The following is a 7,602-nucleotide window of genomic DNA, read 5'->3' as shown; positions in this document are numbered from 1 at the left end:
AATAGCATATTTAAATGATTATACACCACAATCAAGCAGGATCTATCCCTGGAATGCAAGGATGGTTTAATGTATGCACACGAATAAATGTGATACATCAAATTAGTAGAGTGAAAGATAAATATATCATCTCAATAGATACAGGAAAAGGATATGACAAAATACAACATCATTCATGTTAAGAACTGTCAACAAATTGGGAATAGAAGGAACATATCTCAACATAATAAAGGCGTATATGATAAGCCCACAGCTGGCATTACACTCAATGTTGAAAGGTTTAAGATTGAAAGCTTTTTTTTTTTTTTTTTATTTAAATTCAAGTTAGTTACCATAGCGTGTAGTATTGGTTTCAAGGGTAGAATTTAGTGATTCATCACTTACATACAACACCCGGTGCTCATTACATCACATGCCCTCCTTAATGTCCATCACCCAGTTACCCCATCTCCCCCACATCCCCTCCAGCAACCCTCAGTTTGTTTCCTAGAGTTAAGAGTCTCTAATGGTTTGCCTCCCTCTCTGTTTTTATTTCATTCTATTTTTCCTTCCCTTCCCCTATGTTCATCTGTTTTGTTTCTTTTCTTTTTTTTTTTATTCTTATGTTAATCCCCATACATTACATCATTAGTTTTAGATGTAGTGTTCCATGATTCATTGTTTGTGCATAACACCCAGTGCTCCATGCAGAATGTGCCCTCCTCAATACCCACCACCAGGCTAACCCATCCTCCCACCCCCTCCCCTCTAGAACCCTCAGTTTGTTTTTCAGAGTTCTTCTAAGATCAGGAACAGGTCAAGGGTGTCCAATCTCATCTGTCCTATTCAACATAGGACAGACTTCCTGTCTTAAGCTATACTAAAAAGCTATAGTAATTAACACAGTATGATACTGTGTTACAGTATCTACACACATATAGACCAATGGAACGTAATCAAGAGCCCAGAAGTAAACCTTTGCATACACAGACTACTACTGTTTGACAGGGAGGAAAGAATACTCAGTGAGGGGAGGACAGTCTTTTTAATGAATGATGTTGGGAAAACTGGATGACCACATGCAGAAAAATGAAATTGGACCCCTATCTTACACTACTCATAAAACTTAACTCTATATAAAGACTTAAACATAAGACTTGAAACTGTAAGACCCCTAGAAGAAAACAGGAAAAAGGCTCCTTGACATTGGCCTTGGCAATTATTTTTTGGATATGACACCAAAAGTCTAGCAACAAAAGCAAAAATTAGTGATTATATCAAACTAAAAAGCTTCTGCACAGCAAAGGAAAGCATCAATGAAACAGAAAGGCAACCTATAGAATGGGAGAAAATATTTGCAAATCATATGTCTGAAAAGGGATTAATATCCAAAATACAGAAAGAACTCATACAACTCAGTAACAAAAATACCAATCTGATTAAAAAATGGGCAGAGGAACTGAATAGACACTTTCAAATAAGACATACAAAAGGCCAACAGATACATAAAAACATGCCTGACATCACTAAATATCAGGGAAATGCAAAAAAAAAAACACAAGGTGATAATATCCACACCTGTTAGAACGGCTATCATCAAAAAGACAAGAGATAAGTGTTGGTGAGAATGTGGAGAAAAGGGAAATATTGTGCACTGTTGGTGGGAATGTAAATTGATATAGCCATTAGGGAAAACAATATGGTGGTTCCTCAAAGAATTAAAAATACACCTATGACACAAATCAGTAATCCCACTTCAGGCTATATATCCAAAGGAAATAAAAACAGGAAGAGATATCTGCACTCCCATGCTCATTCCAGCATTATTTATAATAGCCAAGATAGGGAAACAACCTAAGTGTCTGTCAATTGAGAAATGGATAAAAAAGATGTGGTATATAGATGCAATGGATTATTCAGCCATGAAAAAGAAGGAAATCCAGCCACTTCAACAACATGGAAGGACCTTGACAGTATTACGCTAAGTGAAATCAGATAAAGACAAATGCTACATGGTATCACTTACATGTTTAATCTAAAAAGCCAAACTTGGGGCACCTGTGTGGCTTAGTTGGTTGAGCATCCGACTCTTGATTTCTGCTCGGGTCATGATCTCAGGGTTGTGGGATTGAGCCCTGCAATGGGCTCCATGTTGGGTGTGGAGCTTGCTGGGGTTTCTCTCTCTCCTCCTGCCCCTCCTCATTCATGCACATTCTCTAAATATAAATTATTTAATAATAATAAAAAAAAAGTCAAACCCATAGAAACGGAGTAGAATGGTGGTTACCAAGGACTGGGGGGTAGAGGAAATGGGGAGATATTGGTCAAAGGGTATAAACTTCCAGTTATAAAGAACAGCATGGTGATTATAGTTAATAATACTGTACTGTATACCCGAAAGTTGCTAAGAGCGTAGATCTTAAATGTTCAAACTACAAAAAAAGAGATAATTATGTGACATGATGGAGGCATTAGTTAAAGCTATGGTGGTAATTATTTTACAAGTATATCAAATCAACATGTTGTACACCTTAAACTTATAAAATGTTATATGTCAATCATATCTCAATAAAACTGGAAATAAGTAAATAAAAGAAAAAATAGTCAAATCACAATTAACCAGATGATAGAGGTAAAGGTGGAATATAGAGAGGGCATATGACAGAATACCAAAATAGATGAACAGAATATTTTATGTTAGAGTCAAGCATGGGAGAAAAAGTAAAGTAAAATCAAAGCTAACCTGCATAATTTTATCATTTCCTCTTGAAATGTAAGCATTGGCTGTCTCCATTTTTCTTTAGCTCTTAAAAATGGAATGAAGCAGATTTGAAGCCAGTTAAGTCTCTAAAATATCTGAGAACACGATGGCCACGTTGCCTTTGATAACCTTAGCGTTGTTAGTACACAAGGTTGCTTGAGTTAGGAGTCTTCTGGTTTGTGAATATCTCCATTTTTAAGAGATACCTTTGTGGAGCACTGATGGGAGCCATTGGTGGGCTCTGCCTACAGCCTTATCTTGGGGATCAGGATCTCACAAAGGAGAGGAGGAGCTTGTGGTAAGGCAGAACAGGAAGAGAATAGGTTCTCTTGTCTTCAGAAAAGGTGAAAATTCTCTTGTGGATCAGATCAAGGGTGTTCTCCAGTTAGAAGTGACATAGAAGTCACCACCATGCCTTTCTAACCAAAACCCTTTTGGTGAACAAGGATTAGTTAACCTCATAGAGCAGAGCCCTGTGAAGAGTGTGGGAAATGTTGGTCTCTGACCATGACTCTCTGCTTTAGGGTGCTAACCCAGCCTGGCTCAAATGCAGGTAGGGATGCTTGCTCACCCTGAGTCAGGTGTGGGTTTCTGGAATGCTCTTTACCTGTGCAGTGAGAAACCAGCTTATGCAACAGATTAGGTGCTGGAGGTGGTGTCTACCTGATTGTGGGCAGACTCTTTGGACCTGTATTAATAACAGCCTCTCCCACGGATGAACTAAACCAGGCTTTGGTGCTTTGTGTCCTTCCAAAAGTAATGGAGTGTGTACCTCCTGAGTTATGCGTAGCATGGAGAAAATTAGTTCAGATGTCAGCATTTTTTTTTTTTTCTTTCTTCTTCCAAGAGTGGTTAGATGCTTGGCAGGGTGCATAATCACATGGTCTTCAGATCTTTTAAAAGCTGATTTTCCTGGGCCTAATCCCAGAGGAGTTGGATACACTCTCTCGTAATTACTGATTCAGCTCCCATTGGTGTTGAATTGAGAAATTTAAATAAGAATTACACACACACACACACACACACACACCCTCAGATGATGGCAAACATTAAACCAGATTGGTCTGTCATGGTCACCTCTTCTCTAGGATTAGGAGGGAAAGGAAGCCCCAGAGCAGATGCGGAAATAACCCCATTCCCCATGGTGTCATAAAAGGCCAGAGCTATTGAGGGTGAAGGTGAACAGTAAGTGCCAACTAGGTGCTGGCTCATGGTCCCAGGAGGACAAGCCTACCACTGCCAAAGGCTTCTTCTTGTTAAAAACAGGTTTCCTGACCTTTCGTGCCTGGGCATTCTCAGGAGCTCAGATGTTTGTGCAGCAGGCTCAAGGACGCTCAAGTTCAAATCACTGGCAGATTGTTTGGAGTTTCTGAATTTCTGAGGTAATGGGGGGCAGGGCTTCACTCAATGAGACAGTAAAATCATTTGAACCCGAAGCCTGCCAGACTGCTGAGCAGTGGCACCTTCAGTCTGCCCCTGTGGGGGTGATGAGAGAGTGGGTGACCCCGAGCTTGATGACATTTACTATGCTGGTTAAGAGCATGCCCCATTCGGAGCAGCCCTCCTCCCTAGGGTGTGCTTCAGTTTTAGTTGTTTAAAAATACACCCTGAGACCGAAATTTCAGGACACCGAGTGACCTAGAATCAGTTCAAAGGTTATTCTGTTCCTTCCCAGGACTCAGGGATTCCCATATCGGTTTCAACTCCCGTCTCAGACAGTAAATTCCTTTTATGTGTCTGAGCAGGTTTGGACCTTCCAAAATGTTCTGGGGAGTAGAATTAGAGGAGTTCGCCCTGCTCTGTGAGGGAAGGAATTCAGCAAGCATAGATCTTTCTGAGAAAGCTGCACAGAGGTTTTGATGCAATTTGCTTGAGAATATCACACTTTCATTTTCCCTTCAAGAGAATGGGTCAGTTTCCCATAAAATCTTGCTTACCCCATAGCATGAATTTGTGCTTAAAATGCCGGAGGTGTACTCTGTTTATGACTCAGTACAAACAAGGAATCAGAAGGTGAGGAGGGTGATGTGGGGGAAATATTTTTGCAGTGGTTCAAAATGTCTTGCTGGACTTCAGCATAGAAAGAAAGAATCTTTGTCTCAGTAACACGCCACCAATCTTCAGTGAAGATTTATTGTGTGCTTACTTTATATGTTCATCCGAGTAAATTGCCATAAAATCCAGTCAACTACTACGGTTATTCCCATTTTTCAGATAAAGAAACAGAGACGGGGAGAGTGAGTGATGTATCCACATCGTACAGCTAAGCTGTCTGCATCTAGGCCTTCAGCATCAAGCAGTGTTTCGCCTCTGCTGCTATTGTCCAATGTACCAGGCTCTGTTTACCTAAGATTTTGGGGGGTGCTCATTTCCACAAATGCCCAGGATGCAGTTGGCACCCTCCACTCAAAGTGGGGCCTCTGGATCAGCAGCATGGCAGCCCCCAGAAGCCTGTCAGAAAGGCAGAATGTCAGTGCCCCTTCTGCCCCCTGCCCCCCGGGGCTACTGTACCACAAGACCCCTGCACATTCCCATGCACGGTCGAGTTTGAGAAGCTCGGCTCCCTCCACCAGAGAGCTGTACGTCTTTCGTACTCTCCCTCCCTGCCCTCCCCTCCATCTAATCTGGTCGAGTAATTTTAAGTTCTTTAAAAGTAACAATTACAGAAAAATCACAGGGTCTCAAAATATCTTACCAAGAAGTGCTCAAAGCTGTATAACTGGAAACATGACAAGGATTTCTGAGCATCTTTGAATTGCTTCTGAGACAGTCAAGAAAAATCCAAACATCTGAAAGACGACGGGTTTCAAAATGCACAGTAACATACACTTTGTGCACTCATGGGCCCAGCTGAAACCTGGAGGTCCGAGGGGTCTCGAGACTCCGTTCTTGGTGAGGTTTGCACTGGGCCCCATTCCCTGAGCAGATGCTGCACAACATGGAGCCACCCTGTGGGAGAAGCCTTGTTGATGGACAGGAAAAGTGAGAACCAAGCTGTCAACAATCCCAGTTCCTGCCAAACCTCATTTGTCTGCCTGCCAGCCAGGATTCTGAAAATGCATTTGGGAATTTGGACTTTTGGCTTTTACTGAATATGAAATTCTGTGTATATAGAGAGAGCCTTGATAAGCTGAGCCAGCTTAGGCATAACTATGATATATTTTGTCTTATGTGATTCAGAATCTATTTCTAGAAGAGGTAATAATGAGGCCATTGAAAGAACTGAAAGGGACTGCCTCTCTCCCCCGCACGTAGGTCCCCCTTCTGAAATTCCCATTCAGGTAGTCCGAGGACTGCAAACTGTACAGGAGAGGAGTGAGAACATGTGCTCTGGGGGCGGGGGGCGGGGGCCGGGGAGAGCTTTGGAAGACCACCGCGCTTTGCCAACAGGCTGTGGAACCTGCCGTACTTTCGGCTAGCATTGCTTTCTGGTCCTTAATAGGGACAACATCAGGATATGACTTAAGAAAACGGAGAGTCACTAAATACTGCCTGCCACTTCTGCCTACATTTTACTACTTTGGATCCAGTGCATCAAAAGTTAAATTATTGAGGGTGAGCCTCCGTTTTGGCAAAATGGCATTAAATTGCATCAACGTTAGCAGTACTGGGTCTTTGTTCCCCAGAAGATAGATCTCTATTTGAATCCTGGTATCAGCACGAGGATTTCTCAAAGCCTTTTTTTTTTTTTTTTTTTTAAATTTCAGGTTTTATATTTTTAATGTTCGCTTTTGTCACTTTGTGCTTATATAACGTGCAGTTTAAAGAGTACCTGCCTGCCCAACCATCACGGGGGTGTGTTCTGAGCTGCAAGCTGGGGCAGGGGCTTCTGCTAACCTTGCTCTGGAGCCTGCAAGCATCAGGGCCTGGCCTGTGGCAGGAGCCGCAGAGGGAGACATGCTCCCTTTAAACTGAAATGTGCCTTTTCTTCCGAGTCATAGTTCTCTGCTGGCCTTATTAGCTTCAGAGTCGTAAGTGGCTAATGTATTTACTATAATGACCTCAGACACTTTGGAAATAAACAAGGTTGTGTTTTTTTTTTTTCCCTTTGGCTTAATGCCTTTGTTTCTGCACCCCTTCAGCCCCAGTCCAGAGTATTCTGCCTTCAGCCCCTTCTATGAATCCTTTTAATTTTATTTTTTTTAAGTGCTTAGTTTTCACACATGTATACATCTGTGAACCCATCACCTCATTAAAATAGTGAATGTATGCATCCACTCTCCTTGTGCCTTTTTCTAATCCTTCCATCCTGAATCCATCCATCTACTTTCTGTCAGTATGGATTACTTTGCATTTTCTTAAAAGATTTTATTTATTTATTTGACATTGAGAGAGACAGCGAGAGAGGGAACACAAGCAGGGGGAGTGGGAGAGGGAGAAGCAGCCTTCCCGCCAAGCAGGGAGCCCGATGCGGGACTCGATCCCAGGACCCTGGGATCATGACCTGAGCCGAAGGCAGACGCTTAACGACTGAGCCACCCAGGTGCCCCTCATTATTATTATTATTTTTAAAGATTTTATTTATTTATTTGACAGAGAGAGAGATAGCGAGAGCAGGAACACAAGCAGGAGGAGTGGGGGAGGGAGAAGCAGGCTATATAATGCCTAGAGCATAAGCCCATTTTTCTACCTAGAACCATGGGAATGCCTAATTTGTAATGAGTTTACTTCACCTCTTTGGAGACAGAATAACAAAACTTAATCCTCATGAGGCCGCTGGGTAGCTCAGGGAACAGCAGTGATTCCTTACCTAAAGGAGAGGTCAGACCCCACAGGCAGCTCAGTCATACGTTCCTGACTCTGTCAAAAATTTCCCAACATTCACAGTTAAAAATATTTTATTTACGTTTATACAAAATACA

Source organism: Leptonychotes weddellii, chromosome 2 (genome assembly GCF_054177405.1).
Source record: "Leptonychotes weddellii isolate Sample4059 chromosome 2, ASM5417740v2, whole genome shotgun sequence".
Classification (NCBI taxonomy): Eukaryota; Metazoa; Chordata; class Mammalia; order Carnivora; family Phocidae; genus Leptonychotes; species Leptonychotes weddellii.
The sequence above is the reverse complement of the archived record's forward strand: the minus strand, read 5'-3'. Positions refer to the sequence as shown.